Source organism: Erinaceus europaeus, chromosome 12, assembly GCF_950295315.1.
Source record: "Erinaceus europaeus chromosome 12, mEriEur2.1, whole genome shotgun sequence".
Taxonomy (NCBI): domain Eukaryota; kingdom Metazoa; phylum Chordata; class Mammalia; order Eulipotyphla; family Erinaceidae; genus Erinaceus; species Erinaceus europaeus.
The window spans coordinates 9,143,464-9,166,070 of record NC_080173.1 but is presented as its reverse complement, the minus strand read 5'-3'; the positions used below and the strand labels follow the sequence as shown (position 1 = coordinate 9,166,070).

At 48.2% G+C, this 22,607-nt stretch overlaps 1 long non-coding RNA gene across 5 annotated transcripts in view; it reads left to right on the top strand.

The window, feature by feature from the left end:
• Positions 1-22,607, top strand: part of LOC132541828 (uncharacterized) — a 317,142-nt gene that overhangs the window by 141,014 nt on the left and 153,521 nt on the right. For 4 of the 5 annotated variants that reach the window (XR_009552913.1, XR_009552914.1, XR_009552911.1 and 1 more), the window contains exons 3-4: positions 13,408-13,524; positions 21,068-21,287. This is a non-coding gene — a long non-coding RNA (uncharacterized LOC132541828). Of the gene's footprint in view, positions 1-13,407; positions 13,525-21,067; positions 21,752-22,607 lie in introns of those variants that run through there. The other variant, XR_009552910.1, reaches the window with a different exon arrangement.

Below are 22,607 nucleotides of genomic sequence, written 5' to 3'. Positions count from 1 at the left end.
GTCCTGAGTTCAGTGTGACAGTGTCTCTCGTGTCCATCACGGGACCCTGTCAGTCAGAGCAGACTGCCAAAACAGAGCACCCCCAAGCTCCCCACACAGTCCTTGGAAGGAGTTTTGTCATTTATTACTTCTTATTTATTTATTTATTTATTTATTCCCTTTTGTTGCCCTTGTTGTTTTATTGTTGTCGTTGTTGGATAGGACAGAGAGAAATGGAGGGAGGAGGGGAAGACAGAGGGGGGAGAGAAAGACAGACACCTACAGACCTGCTTCACCGCCTGTGAAGAGACTCCCCTGCAGGTGGGGAGCCAGGGGCTCGAACCGGGATCTTTACGCCGGTCCTTGCGCTTTGCGCCATGTGCGCTTAACCCGCTGTGCTACCGCCCGACTCCCTCATTTATTAGGGTCTCTGGGGAAGTGGAGCTCCAGGACACATTGGTGGGGTTGTCTGTCCAGGGAAGTCAGGTTGACATCATGGTAGCATCTGGAATCTGGTGGCTGAAAAAGAGTTAAGGTAGGAAGCAGAACAAATTGTTGACTAATCATGAACCTAAAGGTAAGAATAGTGCAGATGAAGGGGGCTCAAATCTGCATGTTGAGCTGGTCCTTGTGCTTAGTACTAACTGGGTGCACCACCACCTGGCTCTACCCCTCAGCTTCTCTGTGCTGCCATTTCTTCATCTCTGAACTGCTTCACAAAGGGCACTTACAAGGCTTAGGTGTGGTATTTCAGGAGCAGCATTTCTAACAGAGCCGGGAGCACGGCATTTAGTAGATGCAGGATCTTAGCTTTCTGCTCCGAACATGGAGTCAGACCTGTTCACCGGCCACATCTCATGGTCTCGTGATCTCTGTACCTGCGTGGAAAGATGTCCCATCTGATTCTCCCATGGGATGGGGGAGCACTGCTTCTCTCTAACTGCGGGTGAGTTCTTGGTTTCTGGACTTTTTATTGGACAGAGATGGACCTGAGCTTAGATGGTGATGATGTTTAGGCACTAACCACTGGGACACTCTTCCTGGGTACTCTCAGCACCACATCAGCTCCGTCAGACTCTAGTCCTGGTCAAGCATTTGTCTCCCCAAAGCTAAGTGCTCTGCAAGGTCTGTTCAATGCTTCTGCTGACTAAGGAGCTCTATAGACTATGCTTATAGTCGTATACCCTATGTACTTGAACCCTTCCTGCTCCCTCCTCTTTTGGGACAGAAAGGACAGCAGGGGGCCTGGTGAAGGTGCACCTAGTTAAGTGCTCACATTACAGTGCACAAAGACCCAGGTTCAAGCCTCTGGTTCCCACTTGCAGGGGGGAAGCCTCACAAGTGGTGAAGCAGGGCTGCAGGTGTCTGTCTCTTTTTCTCTCTCTTTATCTTCCCCTCACCTCTCAATTTCTCTCTGTCTCTATCTAATAATAAATAAAAAAATAACAACAGTTTTAAAATAAAGGATATTTTCTCCTTTAAAAAAAAGAAGAAAGGGGGAGTCGGAGTCGGGCTGTTGGCTAGCGGGTTAAGCGCAGGTGGCGCAAAGCACAAGGACCGGCGTAAGGATCCTGGTTCGAGCCCCCGGCTCCCCACCTGCAGGGGAGTCGCTTCACAGGTGGTGAAGCAGGTCTGCAGGTGTCTGTCTTTCTCTCCCCCTCTCTGTCTTCCCCTCCTCTCTCCATTTCTCTCTGTTCTATCCAACAACAACGACATCAATAACAGCTACAACAATAAAACCATAAGGGCAACAAAAGAGAATAAATAAATAAATAGGATGGAAGAAAGAAGGAAAGAGAAAGAAAGGAAGAAAGGGAGGAAGCTCAGCAGATTCTCAAGCCCTGGGAAAGACCACAAGATTAAGGTTCCCCTCCCTCCCCACCCTCAGTCTCCATACCTGGATTTACAACCCCACCTTTCTTGACTGAAGGCCCATGAGGCCCTTGCTCAGAGTGCAGCTAGGGGCGTGGACTCTGCTCACTGTGGGACCTCAGTGGCCTGGGTTCCTGGCACGGCTCACCCTGTTCTCTCTCTCTCTTGCTCTTCTGGCACCACTGGAGAATGGAAAAGCTGGTCTGTTTATAGGACATGGGGCCAGCTCAGCATTAAAAACTAAGAAGCAAATAGAATGTTGTCAACAAATTTCCTTTCCAGTCCAGAGGACTCCTCTCCCCCCCCCCCACCCCCATCCTCCAGCATGAATCCTTTTTCTCATGTGTTTGGATAAACTTTCATCCTGGGCAGTAACCATTCCTAGGGAGGGGCTGTCTGTATTTCCGTTAGCTATTTATTTTGATTTTTGACCATTCCTTTTGCCTTTTTAGAATCAAACACCTAATAAGAGAGAAAATATGGGCCCAGTCATGGCTTGAGGAGCAACTCTTTCCTTTGCTTCCCCTTCTCTTCCCTCCTTGCCCTTCACGTTGGCTTCATGGCACAGACATGGTGGAGGGTTGTCCTGACCGGAAGCTGCTTCCCCTCTGCAGGAGAGCTGGTGGCCCCAGTTGAGTGAAAGAAAGGAGGGAGATAGGAGGTGAAGTCAAGGAGAGAGACAGTGTCAAAGAAAAGCTGGAATGCAAACAGAGGGGTTGCAGGAGGGTGACCATCTCTCTGGAAAACGCCTCTGTGTGTGTCCCCTTCCTGACTGAGTTTTTGTGTGAGCAGAAAGTCATTGCCTTAGAATTTCCTGACCACAGCAGGTAGCTTAGTGTGAAGCCGGTCATCCAGAGGGGGAAAATACTTTGTTTCAGCACTTTTCTTTTCCCTTTCTTTCTTCTTCCTCTTTTTTTTTTTTTTTTTTTTTTTTTGCCTCCAAGGTTATCGCTGGGGCACAGTGTCTGCACTACGAATATACTGAATACACTGCTCCTGGAGGCCACTTTTTTTCCTTTTGTTGCCCTTGTTGTTGTTTTTATTATTGTTGTTACTGCTGTCGTTGTTGTTGGATAGGACAGAGAGAAATGGAGAGAGGAGGGGAAGACAGAGAGGGGGAGAGAAAGATACACACCTACAGACCTGCTTCACCGCCCGTGAAGTGATCCTCCTGCAGATGGGGAGTTGGGGGCTTGAACGGGGATCCTTTCGCCAGTCCTTGTGCGATTAACCTGCTGCACTACCGCCCTATCCCCCCCTTCTTTCTCTTTTTTTTTTAACTTGCTTGGCACCAGACTTGTGAGAAAGGAGGCAGGGCTGAGTAGTTTTTGTTTGCTTGTTTGTTTTTGTAGCTCTGAAATACAAGGTGAACAAGCAAGCAAAGCAAAAAACCTCAAACAGGTTTTTTGTTTTTATTTTTGTTTTTCCCAAGTTCTTGCAGTTACTAGTTCTTTTTTTATTTTTTATTTCTTATTAATAGTTTGTTCCGAGACTGTAAGTTTATAATGTATAATTCCACACCACACCCAGCACCAAAGTTCTGTATCCCTCGTCCTCCCACCTGCCACAGGCCAGCACCAGAGTGCTCATAAGTCTTACAGTTTGCTTGTGTCTGCTTTGTTTGAATTTTTGTTTTTTTGGCAAGTGCATCTAAATTAGGTCTCTAGAAGCCACATATGAGCAAAACCATCTGGTAGTTGTCTTTCATGTTTACTTATTTCACTAAGCTTCATCACCTCAGTTCTATCCATTATGTCCCAAAGGAGACAATATCATCTTTTTTTTTTTTAATTTCAGAGTGGTATTTCATGGAATATATATGCCATAACTTCTTTAGTCAGTCATCTGATGACGGGCATTTAGGCTGCTTCCACTCTTTGGCTACTGTGAATAATGCAGCTATGAACACAGGGCTGCATATGTCCCTTCTAATTAGTGCTTGAGTGTCCACTGGAGACATGCCTAAGAGTGGTGTTGCTGGGTCATAAGGTGATTCCATTTGTATTTGTTTAAGGGCTCTCCAGACAGTCTTTCAGAGGGCCTGTGTCAGTTTGCATTCCCACTAGCAGTGGGTTGGTTGCCTTTTTTTTTTTTTAATCCTAGGGCTTGAACCCAGGGCTTTCTACATGCAAAATATGTTCTTATATGAATAAACTACACCCCTGACCAAAAGTAATGATTCTTCTTCTTCTTAAATTTATTTTGTTATTAAGGAACATAACTTACGTATCTTTTTAAAGATTTTATTAATGAGAAAGATAGGAGAGAGAGAAAGAACCAGGCATCACTCTGGTACATGTGCTGCCGGGGATTGAACTCAGGACCTCATGCTTGAGTCACTGCACCACCTCTCGGACCACGCTGTGTTTTCTTACTGCTTATCTCTAGCTAATGATGGTGCTGGGGATTGAATCTGAGTCTTTGGAGCCTCAGGCATGTGTGTGTCTTTGTATAACCATTGTGGTATGTTCCCTACACACACACACACACACACACACACACACACACACACACACACACACACACACACACACACACCCTCTCCTGTGTCCCAGTGGAGGAAGGGGGAATGCCCCTTGCTGACTGAAAGTGATAAGGACTGAGTGGGAGATCTTCACTTTCTGTTTGGGTGGACTTCACTTTCTGAACGCCTCGTCTCTGTTCACTTCCACTTTCTAAATTCCCCACCACTGCCTGGATGGATGTGTTGGTATTTTTGGAAGTGCTGGATTCAGAGAGACCGTGATAAACACAGTGGCACTGACTCACTGACTAGTCACAGAATTGGTTGGACTTCAGATTCTTGAAGACTTGACTCAGTGGAGGCGCAGGAAGTGGCTGGGGGTGTAGGGTGTGGTGGGGTGGGGTATGCTACCCCACCATCACTTCCCAACCAGACCCCCCACCCCAGGCTGTCCCTGTCTTTCTGTGCACTGCCCCTACATCCTTCCAACAGAGAGTTCCAGAGCTGTCACAGGTTGTCATCCTGGTTAGGAAGAGACAAGTTAGATGCTATGTCGTTTAGGATACCTGGGCCTTCTTCACAGCCCTGTCTTCTGGTTCTTGTTCAGAAGGTGTGGAAACTGGCATTAGAAGGATGACTGATGACGGTGTTACTGAGATGAATGAAACACATAGAACCTGTATTTCAACCAAAATTGTATCCCTGGGAGTCAGGCGGTAGCACAAGGACCGGCTTAAGGATCCTGGTTCGAGCCCCTGGCTCCCCACCTGCAGGGGAGTCACTTCACAAGCGGTGAAGCAGGTCTGCAGGTGTCTATCTTTCTCTCCCCCTCTCTGTCTTCCCCTCCTCTCTCCTTTCCTCTCTGTCCTATCCAATGACGACGAAATCAATAACAACAACAACAATAACTACAACAATAAAACAACAAGGGCAACAAAAGGGAACAAATAAATAAAACAAATTAGTGGTCCAGGAGGTGGCACAGTGGTAAATCATTGGACTTTCAAGCATGAGGTCCCGAGTTCAGTCCCTGACTGCACATGTACCAGAGTGATGTCTGGTTCTTTCTCTCTCTCCTCCTTTCTCATTAATAAATACAAATAAATTAAATAATTAATTAATTTAAAAAAACTGTGTTTCTAGCTCTGGGCCTAGAAGGTAGGATCATGGGTAAACTTTTCCAGCATCCAGGAGGAATGTCCAAGGGTCCACTCCCTACTTGGTATCTAGCCCCACCTTGAGAGCCACGGGAGACTCCAGCTTAAGAAGATACAGGGTCCAACTGCTGCAGTGAGAGAGAGAGAGGGAGAGAGACTGATTGTAATTCCCTTCCCCCTTTTTTGCCTCCAGGGTTATCACTGGGGGATTTGGTGCCTACATTACAAACCCACTGCTCCTGGCAGCCATTTCCCCCCATCATTGGATAGGACAGAAAGAAATTGAGAAAGGAGGGGGAGAGAGAGAGAGAGAAAGACACCTGCAGACCTGCTTCACCGCTCGTGAAGCAACCCCCCTACAGGTGGGGAGCCAGGGGCTCGAACTGGCATCCTTGCACGGGCCCTGGTGCTTAGTACCATATGCGCTTAACCTGGCCTCATGATTCTAATTCTTAGAGCTCAGTTTGGGGAAGGAATACTGAGGTTCAAGCAAGCCCACTCAGTCACCCCTTCTCACTCTGTGTTCACAGGGAATCTTAACTGGCTTGGGGCCTCTGCGTGTCCGGTGCCTGCAGTGGGCTCCCCTGGGTACCTTCAAGTCTCAGCACAGTCAGAGCAGGCTCTGAGAGGCCTGGAAGGGAAGAAGGACAGGGCCCAGGGAAAGTGCTGCAGGAGCAAAATTCATTTGTGGTCGCTTCAGGGTTGGCCTGTCAGGGTTGGGTGCTCAGGGGTCAGGAATGCACTGAGTAAGAGGTGGTGGGGCTAGACAAGCAGTAGGGATGGGGGTGGGGGCCAGGGGGTGCTAGCCTCTCCAGGAAAGGGAGGCTTCATCTGGGCAGCGACTCTAGGCTCAGGTCTGCTCTATTTAGGACACTTCTTATTCTTTTCCTCTTTCTTTCTTTCTTTCTTTCTTTCTTTCTTTCTTTCTTTCTTTCTTTCTTTCTTTCTTTCTTTTCATTGTGTGTGTGTGTGTGTGTGTGTGTGTGTGTGTGTGTATTTATTGCCACCAGGGTTATTAATGGGGCTCTGTGCTGACATTACAAATCCACCACTCCTGGCAGCCATTCCCACTCCCTCCCCTTTCTAATTTTTATTAGATAGGACAGAGAAAAATTGAGAGAGGATGGGAGAGAGAGAGGAGAGAGAGAGAGAGAGAGAGAGAGAGAGAGAGACCTGCAGACCTGCTTCATTGCTTGTGAAGTGGACTCCCTGCAGGTGGGGAGCTGGGGTTGGGGGTGCTTATTCCTTGGTCCTTGTGCTTAGTGATACGTGCACCTGCCTGGGCCCTGACACTTCTTTTCCTTTCTCTCCTCCTTTAAAAATATATTAATCAATTTATTTATTGGGTAGAGATGAAGAGAAATTGAGAGGGAAATGGAGAGGGAGGTATAGCACTGCTTCACTTCTTGTGAAGTTTCCTCTCTGCAGGTGGGGACTCCTTTTTCTTTTGTAGGAAGCAGATTGCTGGGCCAGCCTTGGAAGCTGATTCTGCAGAGGCTCTCAGAACTGGGGTAGGGGAGAGAGAGAAAGGCAAGAGATGACAGCAGGATGAAGCAGTGTGTAGCCACCTCCTCCTCCTCCTCCTCCCCCTCCTCAATTTCCTCCTTCTTCCTCCTCCTCCCCCTCCTCCTTCTCTTTCTTCCTTCTCTTCCTCCTCCTTTTCCTCCTTCTCCTTCCTCCTTTTTCTCCTCCTCCTTCCTCCTCTTCCTTCTTCCTTTCCTCCTCATCCTCCTTCTTCTCCTCCTCCTCCTTCCTCTCCTCCTCCTTCCCCTCCTTCTCCTCCTTTCTCCTCCTTCCTCCTCTTCCTCCTCCTTTCTTCCTCTTCATCTTTCCCTTCCTCCTCATCCTCCTTCTCCTCCCGCTCCTTCCCCTCCTCCTTCTCCTCCTCACCTTTCTCCATCTCACCCATCACCTTTCCGTCACAGCAGCCCATCCCTGTGTGGAGCTGCTGGAGTCAATGTAATAGCATCTGAAATCTGCGTAAGAAAAGCAACAAAGCCCCCTTCCTGTCAGCGTCCCACTCTGCCAGGTGTGCTGCCAGCCAGCCCATGTGGCAGCAGGCTGGGCTGCTGGGTACAAGGTGGCATAGGAAGCACTGGACAGGACTGGAAATCTGCCACCCCATAATATTCCTTTTTATTATTAATTCTCTTTGTCTTTTTTTTTTCATCTGTCTCTGTCACACACACACACACACACACACACACAAACGGTGTGGGAGGGGCTGAGTGGTGGCACACTCTGTTGAGTGCATAAGTTACAGTGTGCAAGGACCCAGGTTTGAGCCCCCCAGTTCCCACCTGCAGGGGGAAAGGTTTGTGAGTAGTAAAGCAGGGCTGCAGGTGTCTCTGTTTTCTTTCCCTCTCTATCACCCCCTTCCCTCTCGATTTCTGGCTGTTTCTAGCCAATAAATAAAAAAAAATAAATAAAGACTTGTCTAGTCTTTGAAGAGCCTGGGAAGTGGTGGTGGTGGAGGGTATAAGATGGTTTCTCCTGTACCTGGATTTATTCTGCAAATGAAGGTGTTAGGGTTGCAGTGTCTGTTTTTTTTTTTTTCTTCTTCTGTCTCCAGGGTTATCGTTGGCTCAGTGCCAGTACTATGAATCCACTGCTCCTGACAGCCATCCCCCCCCCCCATTTTTTAAATTGGATAGGACAGAGAGAAATTGAGAGGGGAAAGGAAGAGAGAGGGAGGGGGGGAGAGAGAGAGAAAGATAGACAACTGCAGCACTGCTTCAGTACTTGTGAAGCTCCCCTCTGCAGGTGGGGAGCTGGGGCTTGATCCCAGATCCTTGTGCTTAGTACTGTGTTCTCTTAACTGGGTGTGCCACTGGCCAGCCCCCTCCCAAAGAGTGTCTTTAAAAATGCTCTCCCCCCCCACCTGACCCCTTGTATCCATCCCCTTCAGCCTTTATCTTGTAAGAAAAATTTAATGTCTAAGAAGTGACACTCACTGTCCTCTGGGAACTCTCTGGAGCCTAGTGGGACAAGTGCCTTTGCCCACCAGACACCACTGGGCATCCTGGATGTCCATTGTCTTTTGAGGACCCTTCCTCAAAACAGGCCCTCATCACTCACTTTCCTGGCCAAAGCCACTTTGAAATCTCTGGAAGCTACAGGGCTCTGAACTTGCTTCTTGTTAGCAGACTTCACCACCAAGGACTTGAGAATCCACCAATCCTTGGTGATGTTGCCTAGGTGCCAGTGACGAAATCCTGCTGGGATCAGCCCTCAGAAGCTTTTTGGTAACTTCAAACTCAGCTCTGCCCCCTCTTCCTTCCTCTTCCTTCCTTCCTTCCTTCCTTCCTTCTTTCTTTCTTTCTCTCTTTCTTTTTTCTTTTCTTTTTCCCACTGGGATTATTGCTGGGCCTTTTTCTTCCTTCTTTCATTCTTTCTTTCTTTCTTTCCTTCCTTCCTTCCTTCCTTCCTTCTTTCTTTCTTTCTTTCTCTCTTTCTTTTTTCTTTTCTTTTTCCCACTGGGATTATTGCTGGGCCTTTTTCTTCCTTCTTTCATTCTTTCTTTCTTTCTTTCCTTCCTTCCTTCCTTCCTTCCTTCTTTCTTTCTTTCTTTCTCTCTTTCTTTTTTCTTTTCTTTTTCCCACTGGGATTATTGCTGGGCCTTTTTCTTCCTTCTTTCATTCTTTCTTTCATTCATTCTTTCATTCTTTCTTTCTTTCCTTCCTTCCTTCCTTCCTTTTTTCTTTCTTTCTTTCTTCCCTTCTCGTTCTTTTTTACTTTTCTTTTTCCCACTAGGATTATTGCTGGGGATCAGTGCCTCCATGAGAAATCCACTATTTTTTCCCTTTTTTTAAAAAATTTTTTAAATTTATTTATTTATTTATTCCTTTTGTTGCCCTTGTTGTTTTGTTGTTGTAGTTATGATTGATGTCATTGTTGTTGGATAGGACAGAGAAAAATGGAGAGAGGAGGGGAAGACAGAGAGGGGGAGAGAAAGACAGACACCTGCAGACCTGTTTCACCACCTGTGAAGTGACTCCCCTGCAGGTGGGGAGCCAGGGGCTTGAACCGGGATCCTTCCGCTGGTCCTTGCGCTTAGCGCCACCTGCGCTTAACCCGCTGCGCTACCACCCGACTCCCTCCCTTTCTTTTTATTGAATTATTTTTTATTGCCTCCAGAGTTATCACTGGGACTTGATGCCGATATTATGAATCCACTGCTTCTGATGGCCAACTTTTTTTTTTCCTTTTTCTTTTCCCATTTTATTGGATAGGACCAGGAGAAATTGAGAGAGGAGGGGGAGATAGGGAGGGAAAGAAACCTGTACACCTGCTTTGCTGTATAGGAGGCATCTTCCCTGCAGGTAGGGAGTGGGGACTCGAACCCCTATCTTTCCAGGGGTCCTTGCACTTAATACCATGCGTATTTAACTTAGTGTGCCACTGCCTGGAACCCTTTTCTTTCTTCTTATTTGATAGCACAGAGAGAAATTGAGAGGGGAATTGGAGGGAGAGAGGAGGAGAGACCTGCAGTGCTGCCTCACCACTTGGGAAGCTTCCTCCCTGCACATGAGGAGCAGGGGCTTGATCCCTGGTCCTTATGTGTGATGGTGACACTTGCTCTGAACCAGGTGCCCCTGCCTTGTTTTTAAGCCCCTGGTTTTTTGCTTGCAGCAATGTTTTGCTCCATCCCGACCTCCTCCCTTTCTTGGCTACTTTGTGTCTGCCCTCCAAACCAGGGGCCATTTGCAATATCTGGGAATTTATTATTATTATTATTCTCACAACACGTACAATGGCAGAGATCAGGGATTCAGCTCAAAGACTCACAGAGCAGAGGACAAGCCCCCCCCCCCGCACACCCCCCTCCCCCAGCTGCAAAGGGTGATTTTGCAACAGACATCAGAAGGGGAGAGGGGGGACTGAAAAGCAAATGGGTAAACTTCTCAGTTGCTGATTGAAGCAGCACTAGGCACTAGGCTAATCACTAGTTCCTCCACATGCTCTCCCCTTCATTTTATTTACCAAAGGGAGGGGGCATCTGTTATTTTTTCCAAGCACATTCCCCCCCCCACCAATCTTATCAAGAACCAGCAAGTTCAGCACACCCTTGATTAGTCATTTCCATTAACAGTGTTTGTCTTGGGGTTTGTATTTATTTTTGAAACGTGGTCTTTCCCCCTCCCCCACCCCCCAGCCCCCATTCCCCACCCCATCCTTAACTTGGTTGTGCCAGCTTCCAGCTCCAATCTCCTGCTCTCCTGCTCCATGGAGTTTCCTTGGACATCCAGAAAGTGCCTCTCCTCACCTGAAGTTGTCTTCAAACACACACAGCTTTAAAAGACAACTTCAGAGGGCTACACTCATGTCCCTGACTTCTCAGACACGCTTAAAAATCTTTTTATTTTATTTTGTTGTTTTCTTTTTTAATTTAAGATTGTCCAGGACAAAGTTGAGGCCTTATTTCTAGCTGTCCACATTCCATGAAACCAAGGGACTGGGTGGTTTTCTCCACCGAGTCAGAAACAAGGAATTGTTGTTGTTTGTTTGTTTGTTTGTTTGTTTGTTTCTCACCAGTCCTCAGCCTCCCTGGGTGCTGCTGGTTTGTCTCTGGGTTGTTGTGAAACTTTTCTGGGTTAGAAGCAACTGCTCCGACCCACTCACCCACTCACCCTTTGGAAGGACACCCCCTCTCTGTCAGAGGATTTTAAAGGCTTGAGGCTGAATTTCCTGGAGCTTAAAGAAATCTTTGCATGGTTTGGGGGTGTCTTTCTCCTTGTTTGGTTTCCATCTATCTTTTCTGTCTTTTCACCTCTGGCTTATGGTAAGCACACTTAAAAAATTTTTTTTTATTAGTGACTTAGTATTGATTTACAAAATTACAAGATAACGGGAGTACAACTCCACACTGTTCCCACCACCAGAGTTCTGGATCCTCAATCCCTCCACTGGAAGCTACAGCAGTTCTCCTAAGGTTGAAGATATGGGTTGACTATTTCTTCTACAACAAATGTCTGTCTATATTTGTATATATTTACCCTTTCCTTTCCCCCCCCCCCCCATGATCTCATCTTCTCTTCCTTTCCAAGTCACACCTATCACTACATCCAAATATCCCTCCCTTTTGCCTCTTCTCTCTCTGGGTCCTGGTGGAGCTGGAGTTCAGAGCCCTCTGGTCATCTTCCCCCTGTCATTTCTCCCCCACTGGAAGTATGGATCAAGATTATTTTGGGGTGCCAAAGGTGGGACGTCTGGCTTCTGTAATTGCTTCTCTGCTGGACATGGGTGTTGGCAGGTTGACCCATACCCATAGCCTTTTTCTATGCTTCCCTAATGGGGCAGGGCTCTGGGGAGGTGAGGTTCCAGGACACATTGATGAGATCGTCTGCCAGAGAAGTCAGGTTGGAATCATGATAGTGTCTGCAAAGGCAGCAAAATATAAAGCAAGTAGCACGCCCCCCACCAGGGTATTGTTAAGGCATTCCCAGAACCCCTTCACTCATGGGGTCCTTTCTTCTCTGGCCTGACACAGAAACACTGCGTGCCCAGAGATGTGCAGGCAGACTAGCTCACTTACATAGCTTGCTTCTCTGCTCTAAGTACAACTCTGGTTTGAGCCAGGCCCCCATCACATTGATGGAAGCGTTCTGTTATGGTTTCTCTGCCTCTCTGTCTCAATCTGAGAAAATCAGCTTAACAGTGGTGAGTCACTGGAGATGACCCCCCCACCTCCTCACCCCCCCAAAAATTAATACTTAGAGGCTGACAGGAGGCCTGGCTTGCATCCTTCCTTCTCCCAGACTCCTTCCTGGGACCTTTATTTGAATAACACCAGGGAATTTGTTACTTTGGGGGGTATTTATTTGTTTAAACATGGGTGGTTCCTACAGAAGAGGGTGTTGGGTTTCAAGGTTGGAAGACCCATGCAAACAGAGTGGGTGGTCTGGGAGAATAAGTGAGTAGGGCTGGGAGTCAGGGAACCCAGTGGCTTCTCAAGTGTTTGTAGGTGGAAATGCTGAATGAAGTATGACCTTAGGCGTGACCCCAGCTATCTGTGTCTGAAAAAGACAGTGCCGCTGCTCTGCATGTGTGTTCAAGGCTCAGAGACCACCTTTTCAGAGGTGGTTGAAAAGACTGTAGAGCAATCACTGGGCAATTGTTTCGGGGCAGTTAGTCCTGTGCATTTATCCTGAGGCCCTTGGTGACTTGTGAGTGCCTTGGGGGAGGAGGAGAAAGGTGTTGGCTGGACTGCTTCAGACAGCAAACCAACCTCAGGGATTCTGGAAAATGTCTTAAAACTGGTTGCACAGTGCCTCAAGGTGTCTCTTTCCTGAGAAGCTTGCACTGCTGCCTTGTTTCCCTGGAGCCAGCCACCTTTCTGGACAGAATTAGTAAGAAAATCTTTCTGATTAGTTTGGGCATTCAGCTGAACCCTGACAGTTGGAGATGCCAAGTATGTATTCAGCTGGGATCAAAAGAAAACCCAACATAGAAGGGAACGCAGAGGAGGGACAGTAGCACAGCGGTTTAAGCACATATGGCGTGAAGCACAAGGACCAGAGTAAGGATCCCGGTTCGAGTCCTCGGCTCCCCACCTACAGGAGGGCTGCTTCACAAGCAGTGAAGCAGGTCTGCAGGTGTCTACTTTTCTCTCTCCCTCTCTGTCTCCCCCTCCTCTATCGATTTCTCTCTGTCCTGTCCAACAACAATGACAGCAATAAGAACAACAACAACGATAAACAACAAGGGCAACAAAAGGGGGGGAAGAAAGCTTCCAGGAGCAGGGGATTTGTAGTGCAGGCACCGAGCCCCAGCAATAACCCTGGAGGGGAAAAAAAAAAAGAAAAGAAAGAAATCAAAGAAGGAGGAAGAGAAGGAAGAGGGAAAATGGGTGAAAATTGGTGCTTTCTGGCCCATGGTGTTCCAAGACCTAGAAGCAGTGTAACAGCATTATCTTCCCTGTGTTTTTCTTTTAAGTTTCAAAAAATTGGAGGGAAGAGGCCAAGAGCTGACTCATCACCATGGAGAATACACTTTGCTGTGTTCAAAGACTTTGTTTTGAGCCCCTGGCCACCCCTGCGGCACCTGCATGGGGTAAGTTTGATGAGCAGTGGATCAGTGCTGTGGTCTCCCTCATCCTCCTCCCCCTCCTTCCTCCTTCCTCCTTCTTCTTCTCCTTCTGTCTCTCTCTCTCTCTCTCTCTCTCTCTCTCTCTCTCTGAAAAAAAATAGGAGTCTACTGGGAGTAAAGGAATCATGCAGGTTCAGTGGTAAACCCGGTAGAGGTCAAGTCCCCAGAGGGGGAGGCTTCATTAGCTGCAAAACAGCCCTGCAGGTGTCTCTCTTTGTCTTTCTCTATCAACTCCTCCCCTCTCAACTTCTGTCTATATATCTATTTTTAAAAATCCTGGTGGAATTAAAAAAAAAAAAAGAAAACAAAAATACTAGAGGGAAAGAAATGCTTTTTATCAAGTCCTTCAAGTACTGGGTCCTGCTCACTCTTACATACCCAAGGCAGCATCCTGGGTCCCCGGCGCAAGATTCAACTGAATATGGGCTTTTATTGACTGCATTCACCTCTCTGCCCAAAAATGCCGGCTGTTAGTCATCCACTTTAGGAGGTGAGCTTTAAGGATAATCGTCTGTGCTTATGGGGTGGAGTGATTATTCTTAAGGCTCCCCTCCTGAAGCGGATGATCAACAGCCCCGCTTCTAGGGAGTGTCAGGTGCTGCTCCTGGGCTCATTTGATCATTGCCGTCACCCCGCGAGGCAGACATTATTATCCGCTTCTACAGATGGGGCAATTGAGTTTGATGGAGTTAAGCAACTGGCTCAAGGTGACACAGTTAATGTTTTGGACAGAGAGGTGAATGCAGTCAATAAAAACCCATGTTCTTTAACCAGTCTATCTTTCAGTTGCCTTGACGAGATTTCTGCCAAATCTGGCCAGCTGTCTGTTTTTATAAATAAAGTTTTACTGGAAAGCAGCCATCCCCAATCATTGATGGGCTCTCCGTCTGCTCCGGGACTCCCATGCCAAGGTTGAGAATTGATAGTTACAATTGCAGAGTCAAAAATATTTCCCATCTGGCCCTGTCCAGAAAGAGTTGGCTGATCTCTGAGGGAGAGCTGAAGCAGCTAGCATAGAATAAACTAGCTAGAGCTAGCTGGAATGAACTTGAACTCATGGTCCACGTGGCCCGGGTTTCTGCTTAGCGCTTCTTCCATCCTGAGACCTGAGGGCTACTCACTTCCTCTGACCAGATTTTATTTTGAGGCCAGATTTTCTGATCTGTTTTCTTAAGAGCAGGAGGTCTTGATCTCAAAGCCAGGGCCACAGCACAGCTCTCCATGGAGTGGGGGTGAGGGAGGCCAGCTGCCGGCACCTTCTGCTCCAACACGGTGGGAGGCCTGTGTGGAAAAGCCTGGAGTCGGAGCCCTGCTGTTCCCGGGAGGTGTCAGCATCCAGAGGCTTCTGTCCCATCCTCACCACCATCCACCCAGAGACCCCAGCCAGAGGTCAGGATGGAAGACGAGAGAGGGGAGGAAATGCCAATCAATCTATCAAAGCCCCACCTTCCCCGCAGCTCGAGGTCTGGAACAGGATCTGTGAATCCTTGACCCACCCCCAGGGGCTGCAGGGTGGGCGGGGAAGTGCATTTGGTAATCATTCTAGATTTCCTGTTTGGTTTTTGTCCTGAGGGTTTGAGGAGCAGCAGAACTCTGGGTGTGCACATGCGCGGTTCATTATTCCTGGGGCTCTTGGAGGAGGGGTGGAGCAGTGGTTTGAGAATTTAGCTACCTTTTCTATGGCTTGTTTGCAATTTTTTTTTTGCCTTCAGGGTTATCTCTAGGGCTCGGTGCCTGCACTACGAATCCACTGCTCCTGGAGGCCACTTTTTTCCCTTTTGTTTTTACTGTTGTTGATATTGTTATTATTGTCGTTGTTGGATATGACAAAGAAATGGAGAGGGGAGGGGAAGACAGAGAAGGGGAGAAAAAGAGATACCTGCAGACCTACTTCACCGCTTGTGAAGCGACCCACCTGCAGGTGGGGAGCCTGGAGCTTGAACCTGGATCCTTCTGCTGGTCCTTGTGCCTGTTGCCAAGCGTACTTAACCCGCTGCGCTTGCGCGGGGTGGGGGAGGGGGCCTGTTTACAATTTTTTGTTGTGGGTAACTGGACTTGGCAATGGGGCAAGTTCTCATCCTCTTCCAGGGGAAATTTTGTGGAAGAAGTGAGAGATAAGAGACGGCCAGAGACCAGGATACCTTGCTGGGGGTCCCTGAGGTTAGGACCTGGGTGCCTCAGCCCCAACATACAAGGAATGTTGGCCAAGCAGGGAAACAAACATGGACTTATGGCTAATTATGTGCAAAAGCCAAAAAATTCAGTCTTGTTCTCCCGCAGGCGTGGGTGGAGTGGGTTCTATAGGGAAGGGGGTCAGGAATGCTTTAGCTTAGTTCTCTCCCTACAGGCACTTAGCTTTTGTTTGCACAGGACAATGTCTCACCAAATACCCACCCAGCAAATGATCAAATGGACTGCCCTGTGTGGTGTTACAGGACAGGATTTGCCAACTCCCTGCAGCCAGGAGAGGTAACCTAGAATGGTAGTCTTAGCTCCTCTCAAGGGGAAGTGGGGCCACATCCTGGGGCTGCTTTCTAGAAGGCTGGGGAGAGCAGAGAGAGAGAGAGAACTACCTTCTTTTCATTAAAGGAGGACTTTGATCTCTCCAAGGGTGGGTAGGGAGCACACTAGCCCTTTTCACCACCTTCCAATATACCCCCTTTTGCCTGGCCCCACAATCGCCTCACCTTGAAGGAGGCAGGATGTGTTCCCAGCTGGGCCTCTTCTCTGCCCATTTAAACTGGGAGTGAGTGAAGCTGTTAAAGTGGTTTTGCTTGTAACCCTCTGACTCAGAGGACACCTGAAGCCAGCAGGTGCAGGGGGAGGGATCCTCACTACTGCTCCACTCCCCCCTCTCAGTTTGCTCCAGAAACTAGCAGATTGGGGGGAGGGACTGGAACTGGGGGTACCTGCTCTGAAAACCCCTTCCAAGGCCTCTGGGTTTGCCAGCTACAGGGGGATAAGGATCTCTTTGTCAGCTCCGTTTCTTCCCCCCACTTCTCTTATCCCTACTCGCCTTTCTTCTCAGAATAAAGTGGTTTTAAAAAAAATGGACGTGATGACATGCTGTTGGTAATTTCAATTTGCATGTGAACTCTTCACCTGAGGAGACTCAGATTTGGTAGAGAGAGAGAGAGAGAGAGAGAGAGCAAGAAAAAGAGGAGGAGGAGAAGACTGGGTCATGTCTGAACCCTCAACACGGAAGGGAGGGCAGAAAAATAAACAAGAGAGCCCCTACAATGGAAAAGCAAGAGGCAACTCAGAACTCCCCCTAGACGGACCCAGCCCTCCATCTCTAGACAATCGGTTTGCAGGGGCTCCTGCAAATGCAGCCTGGAGCCAAGCTGCAGGTGTGCTGGCCTTCCCACCAGCAAGAATGCAGAGTAACTGGGTGCACAATAGACCTTTTGGGGCCGGGCGGTGGCACACCCGGTGAAGGGCATGCAGTACTATGCGAAAGGTCACATGTATGGACCCAGGTTCAAGGTCCTGCTCTCCACCTGCAGGGGGAAAACTTCATGAGCTGTAAAGAGGGTCTGCAGGTGTCTTTCTCTCCCTCTCTCTGTCTCCCCACCCTCTCTCAATTTCTCTCTGTCTTATCTAATAAAAAATAAAATACAACAAAAAAAGAAAAAGATGACCACCAGAAGGAGTGGATTCATAGTGCCGGCACTGAGCCCCAGAGACTGGAGGCAAAAATAAATTAACAAGTAAGTAAATAGTGCTGGGGTTTTCCGTAGAAATAGAAAGACTTAGCTGTTTTTTTATTTATTTTATTTTTTAAAAATTATTTTTATTTATTGGATAGAGACAGCCAGAAATCAAGAAGGAAGGGGGAGATAGAGAGGGAGAGAGACAGACACCCGCAGCCCAGCTCCAGCACTTCCTTCCTGCAGGTGGGGGCCGGGGGCTCCAATCTGGGTCCTTGCACATTGTGACATGTGTGCTCAACCAGGTGCACTGCCCCTCCCCACTTGTTTTCTAATCCCTTCACTTGGCGTCTCTGAATTGTCTTTCTACACAGCCCCGCAGTCTATAGAGAAGAATCCTCCATTTTGTGATTTCACTTTGGTGTTTGTTTGTTTGTTTGTTTGTTTTGTTTTTTTGCCTCTAGGGTTATTGCTGGGGCTCACGGAATCTACTGCTCCTGGAGGCTATTTTTTCCCCTTTTGTTGCCCTTGTTGTTTTATCATTGTTGTGGTTATTGTTGTTGTTATTGCTGTCATTGTTAGATAGGACAGAGAGAAATGGAGAGAGATGGGGAAGACGGGGAGAGAAAGACAGACACCTGTAGACCTGCTTCATCGCTTGTGAAGCGACTCCCCTGCAGGTTTCTGAGCCGGGGACTCGAACAGGGATCCTTACTCCTGTCCTTACACTTTGCGGTCACGTGCGCTTAACCCACTGCGCTACCGCCCGACCCCTCACATTTTTGAAATGTGAAAAATAACTTCCCAGTTGATCTCTTTGGGTAATACCCATGCACACGTAGCACGTGGATGTGTCACTGCAGCGTGTACACGTGCAGGGATATCTTTAGAATTTTACAAGGAACGGAACTCCCTGCAAACCATGATACCTTCCTCCTCACCCCCTCAATGTTTCTGGAGGTTGAACAACCCACTGTGGAGACTTGGGGAACTCCCCGACTGAAAAAGCAAAAATCCTTGCAGCCTGAGTACTACCTCAGACTCAGGAAGACAGAGAAACCGTTTGATGCCCGTAATTTCAAAGCTCTGAGATGACAGTAAGTCTGGTGGTGGCTTTCACTAGAAAAATAAATAAATAAATAAATAAATAAATAAATAAATGAGCTAAGATGCTGAGTAAGCTGCCCAGGGTCACATGCAAAGTCAGTGACTAAAACAAGTCTTGTTCAGGGGCCACCTCTCAGGGTTTGCAGCTCAGAACCCAGGTGCTGGTGTGTCCTGGGCAGTACATGCATTACCATGTGCCAGGACTCAGGTTCAAGCCGCCAGTACCCTCCCTTGCAGGGGTGGAAACTTCACAAGCTGAAGCACTGCTGCAAGTCTCTCCCTTCCTCCCTCCCTCCCTCCCTCCCTCACCCCCTCCTTCTATTTTCCCTCTCAATTTCTGTCTCTATCCCAAATAAAATTATATATACATATATATATGATTTTTTAATTATCTTTATTTACTTATTGGACAGAGACCATTATAAATCAAGAGGGAATGGGGCAGATAGAGAAGAAGAGAGAGAGAGAGAGAGAGAGAGACGCATGCAGCCCTGCTTCACCACTCTCAAAAGCTTTTCCCCCCATGCAGGTGGGAACTTGGGGCTTGAACCCAGGTCCTTAGGCGTTGTCATGTATGCTCTCAACCAGGTGCGCCACCACCTGGCTCTAAAATATTTTTAGAAAAAGGTTTGAATAGGGGTAAATTGGAACGTTAAACCCCCTTCCCAGGGTCTGCCACAGATTTCACTCGAAAAGAATTTCAAGAGATTTCCAGGTTCTTTCTATGCTGGGTTCTGAAGTATGAACCATGCAAGAATGGTGTAAGAAAGATCAAGCCTGGCTGGGGGACAGGGTCCCTTGGGTCTTTTCATGCATATGTTCCCTTCTTTTATTTTTTAATTTTAAAAAATATTTTATTTAATTTTTAGTATTTATTTATTTATTTATTATTATTTATTTGGGGGCCCTTATTGTTTTGTTGTTGTAATTATTATTGTTGCTGTCGTCGGATAGGAGAGAGAGAAATGGAGAGAGGCGGGGAAGACAGAGAGGGGGAGAGAAAGACAGACACCTGCAGACCTGCTTCACCGCCTGTGAAGTGACTCCCCTGCAGGTGGAGAGTCGGGGGCTCAAACCCGGATCTTTATGCTGGTCCTTGCGCTTTGCACCATGTGTGTTTAACCTGCTGTGCTACCGCTAGACTCCCATTCCCTTCTTTTATACCCTTCTTATGTCACACCTGGGCCAGCTTTCCATTGGCCCACTGAAACCAACAGATGAGGTTACCTTGCTGAAACTCCTCCCACTTTTTCCAGCAGAGCAACGCACCTTATCCCAATTCCATGTGCGCAAATTCAGTGAAAACAAAATGTCTGTGCTCTCCCTGATCCCTTGTGCCCCTGCCTTGTCCCTTGATAGGTTCTATCGTTTGTTTGTTTTGTTTCTTTCTTTCTTTTTTTTTTTAAATTTATTTCTTTATTGGGGAATTAATGTTTTACATTCAACAGTAAATACAATAGTTTGTACATGCAGAACATTCCCCAGTGTTTATTTTGTTTCTTAAAGGAACACCTTAGATCTTGGAAATGCAAACAGAGGAAAACTCTGCTGATGATCCAGTGTGATTGTCAGTGGCTTCCTGACATGGGAATATCCAAGTATCCAAAGGGAAGGGAGCGCGGGAACAAGAATATTCCAGATGACATCTCCTGGCTGGTGGCTTCTGAGATTCAGAAATTCTAGCCCTAGCTTCTTTTTTTTTTTTTTTTCCCCTCCAGGGTTATTGCTGGGTTCGGTGCCTGCACCATGAATCCACTGCTCCTGGAGGCCCATTTTTTCCCCCTTTTGTTGCCCTTGTTGTTGTATCATTGTGGTTATTATTATTACCATTGTTGATGTTGTTCATTGTTGGATAGGACAGAGAGAAATGGAGAGAGGAGGGGAAGACAGAGGGGGAGAGAAAGATAGACACCTGCAGACCTGCTTCACCACCTGTGAAGCGACTCCCCTGCAGGTGGGGAGCCGGGGGCTCGAACTGGGATCCTTACGCCGTCCTTGCACTTTGCGCCACGTGCGCTTAACCCACGGCGCCACCGCCCGACCCTTTAGCCCTTGCTTCTAAGGAGGAAGCAAGACTGGTCTGGATGAAACTTCCAGCCAGAAGGCCAACCTTAATATGTCCAAAATTCTTCCACCTGCTCCAGTGCTCTGCTGCCCTGGCCCTGGCATCTGTCAGTGACCCCTGCTAAGGTGGTTCTAGAGAAATGAGATTGGGGTGGTGAGAATTTGTTGACAAATCTTTCTATCATTGGAGCAGAATGATTTCCTTCCCCTCACAGGCCAGACTAGCTTGGGGATGGGTGGGGATGGGGGTGGGAGTTGCTGGAGACATGCAGAAAGAGAGGAGGGAGCTAATTACTGTTTTCTTTTTCTGTAGGCCCCCTCTTCTGCCAAACTGGGATTTCCATTGTGCAGGGACCCTAATCGTCTGCAGGGACTTGGAGTTGTCCCAGGCTCTGACTTCCATCTAGCTCACTAACAGGCCCACCCACTACCAAACCATTTTCCTGGCCTCAGCTCTCCAGCCCCACCCTCCACATAACACCTATGGGTTCTGTTTCTGGCTTTGTACATATTCCCTTTCTAGAAAATGGGGTGGTGGGGCTCTCAGGGTCTCCTCATTGCCTGAACTGAGCTAGCAAGGAACCAGGTGAGGCCTTTTCATCCATAAGACCATGAGAGCCAAGACCCTCTTGAGAGTTTCCTAGTTTAAGAAGAAAGGAACTTTTTTTTTTCTTTTTCTTTTTCAGAAGCAGAGGTGCAGAGTTCCTGGGAGTCTACAACATTGTCCCTGGCACTGAGGACAGTTACAACGAAAAGCAAAGTCAGGAAGAATCCCCCTGCCCTCCGGCCTGTGGAGAAGGTCCCAGTCTGGGGTCCCCCGTTGTGATGGGAAAAGCCGTGCTCCAGCCTGTGTCTCTGGAGAAGGTCCCCTAAGCACCATCCCATCCTCACTGAAATAATCACAGGGTAGGCCCCGGCCTGGTTGCGTTGCCATGGCAACCACTCTAATTTCTTTTAATCCTAGTGTTCCTTCCTAAAAGGGACCTCCCCCAGCCCGCACCCCACCCCCTCCACTCCCCTCACCCCCACAGTGTGTTTTAATTGTAATAACTCCTGGGTTTCAAGAGGTAATGACCGTGTGTGGGGCGCTGGCGTTGGCCTGGCTCCATCCCCAGAGCTGCTTGCCCAGCGGCGCCAGGCAGCCCTGGGCCTCCCAGCAGGAGCCCTAGAGGAGCCCAGGAGCTGCTGGGGTAGGGTCTGCCAAGGGGGTCTGCGGCCTCGGCACTAATGAACACAAGCCGGAAAGCCTGGGCCCTGTGTGTGTGTGGGGGGGGGGGGAGGTGTCTCCTTAGTATGTTTATGGCATCCTGCCCCTTACCCCCTCATCTTCAGGCTCTCCACCGCCCCCGCCCTGTACACACCTTGAAGGGAATCCATGGACCATTACTCTGCTCCACACACCTCCTCCATCCCACCAGCCACCCTGCCTCACTGTGTGACACCCCCCCCCCCCCCCCCCCGTGAAATCAAATCACCTGGGATCTTGTCATGGTGTAGTTTCCAGGTCTTGGACTTGGAGAGGCCCAGACCGTTCCCTTACATGGTACTGTTGCCAGCAGCCACTAGAATTTACAGAGCCACTGAAATTTAGCTATGTAGAGAGGAAACTTCATACTGTGTTTCACGCTCACCCATTTAAGTAGCGAGTGTTGGCCACTGGGTACCACCCTGGAGAGTAGGGAGCCCCACTGGTCAGCACAGGTCCAGAAGGAGACATGAACTGTCTGCAGTCACATTGAGATTATGCAGCCTGAAACTGTGCCTGGAAGCCTCTTTCCCTCCAACCCCACGCAGCTGAGATGCCTCTCCTTTGTCACCTACCCACAATGTTGTTCTCTGGTTTCTGTCGGCTTGCAAGGGACCTCCAAGAAGTAAGTGTATACAGTTGGCCAGCCCAGCTGAGAAATACCAACCTGACATCTGGCTAAAGGTGGAGGAGGTCTCACACACCTGGTCTGCCTTCCTGAGAAGCCAGAGACGTGGTACAGTGTGCAGGGGCCCGGTGTCATCATGGGCTGTCAGCTGCTGTCTTAGGACTGCTCTGTGACTCTGGGTAACATTGCAAAAACCATTGGGAGTTGATGTAGAAAGGACTCCAAAAGCACTTGATTGGCCATTGCTTCTCTCCAAGCCCTCCTGGGCCAGGCCTGCTTATTCGCACGCTGAAATATTAGATGTTCAGTTGGGAATCCAACGCAGAATATTTCTGAAATGTGTGTGTGTGTG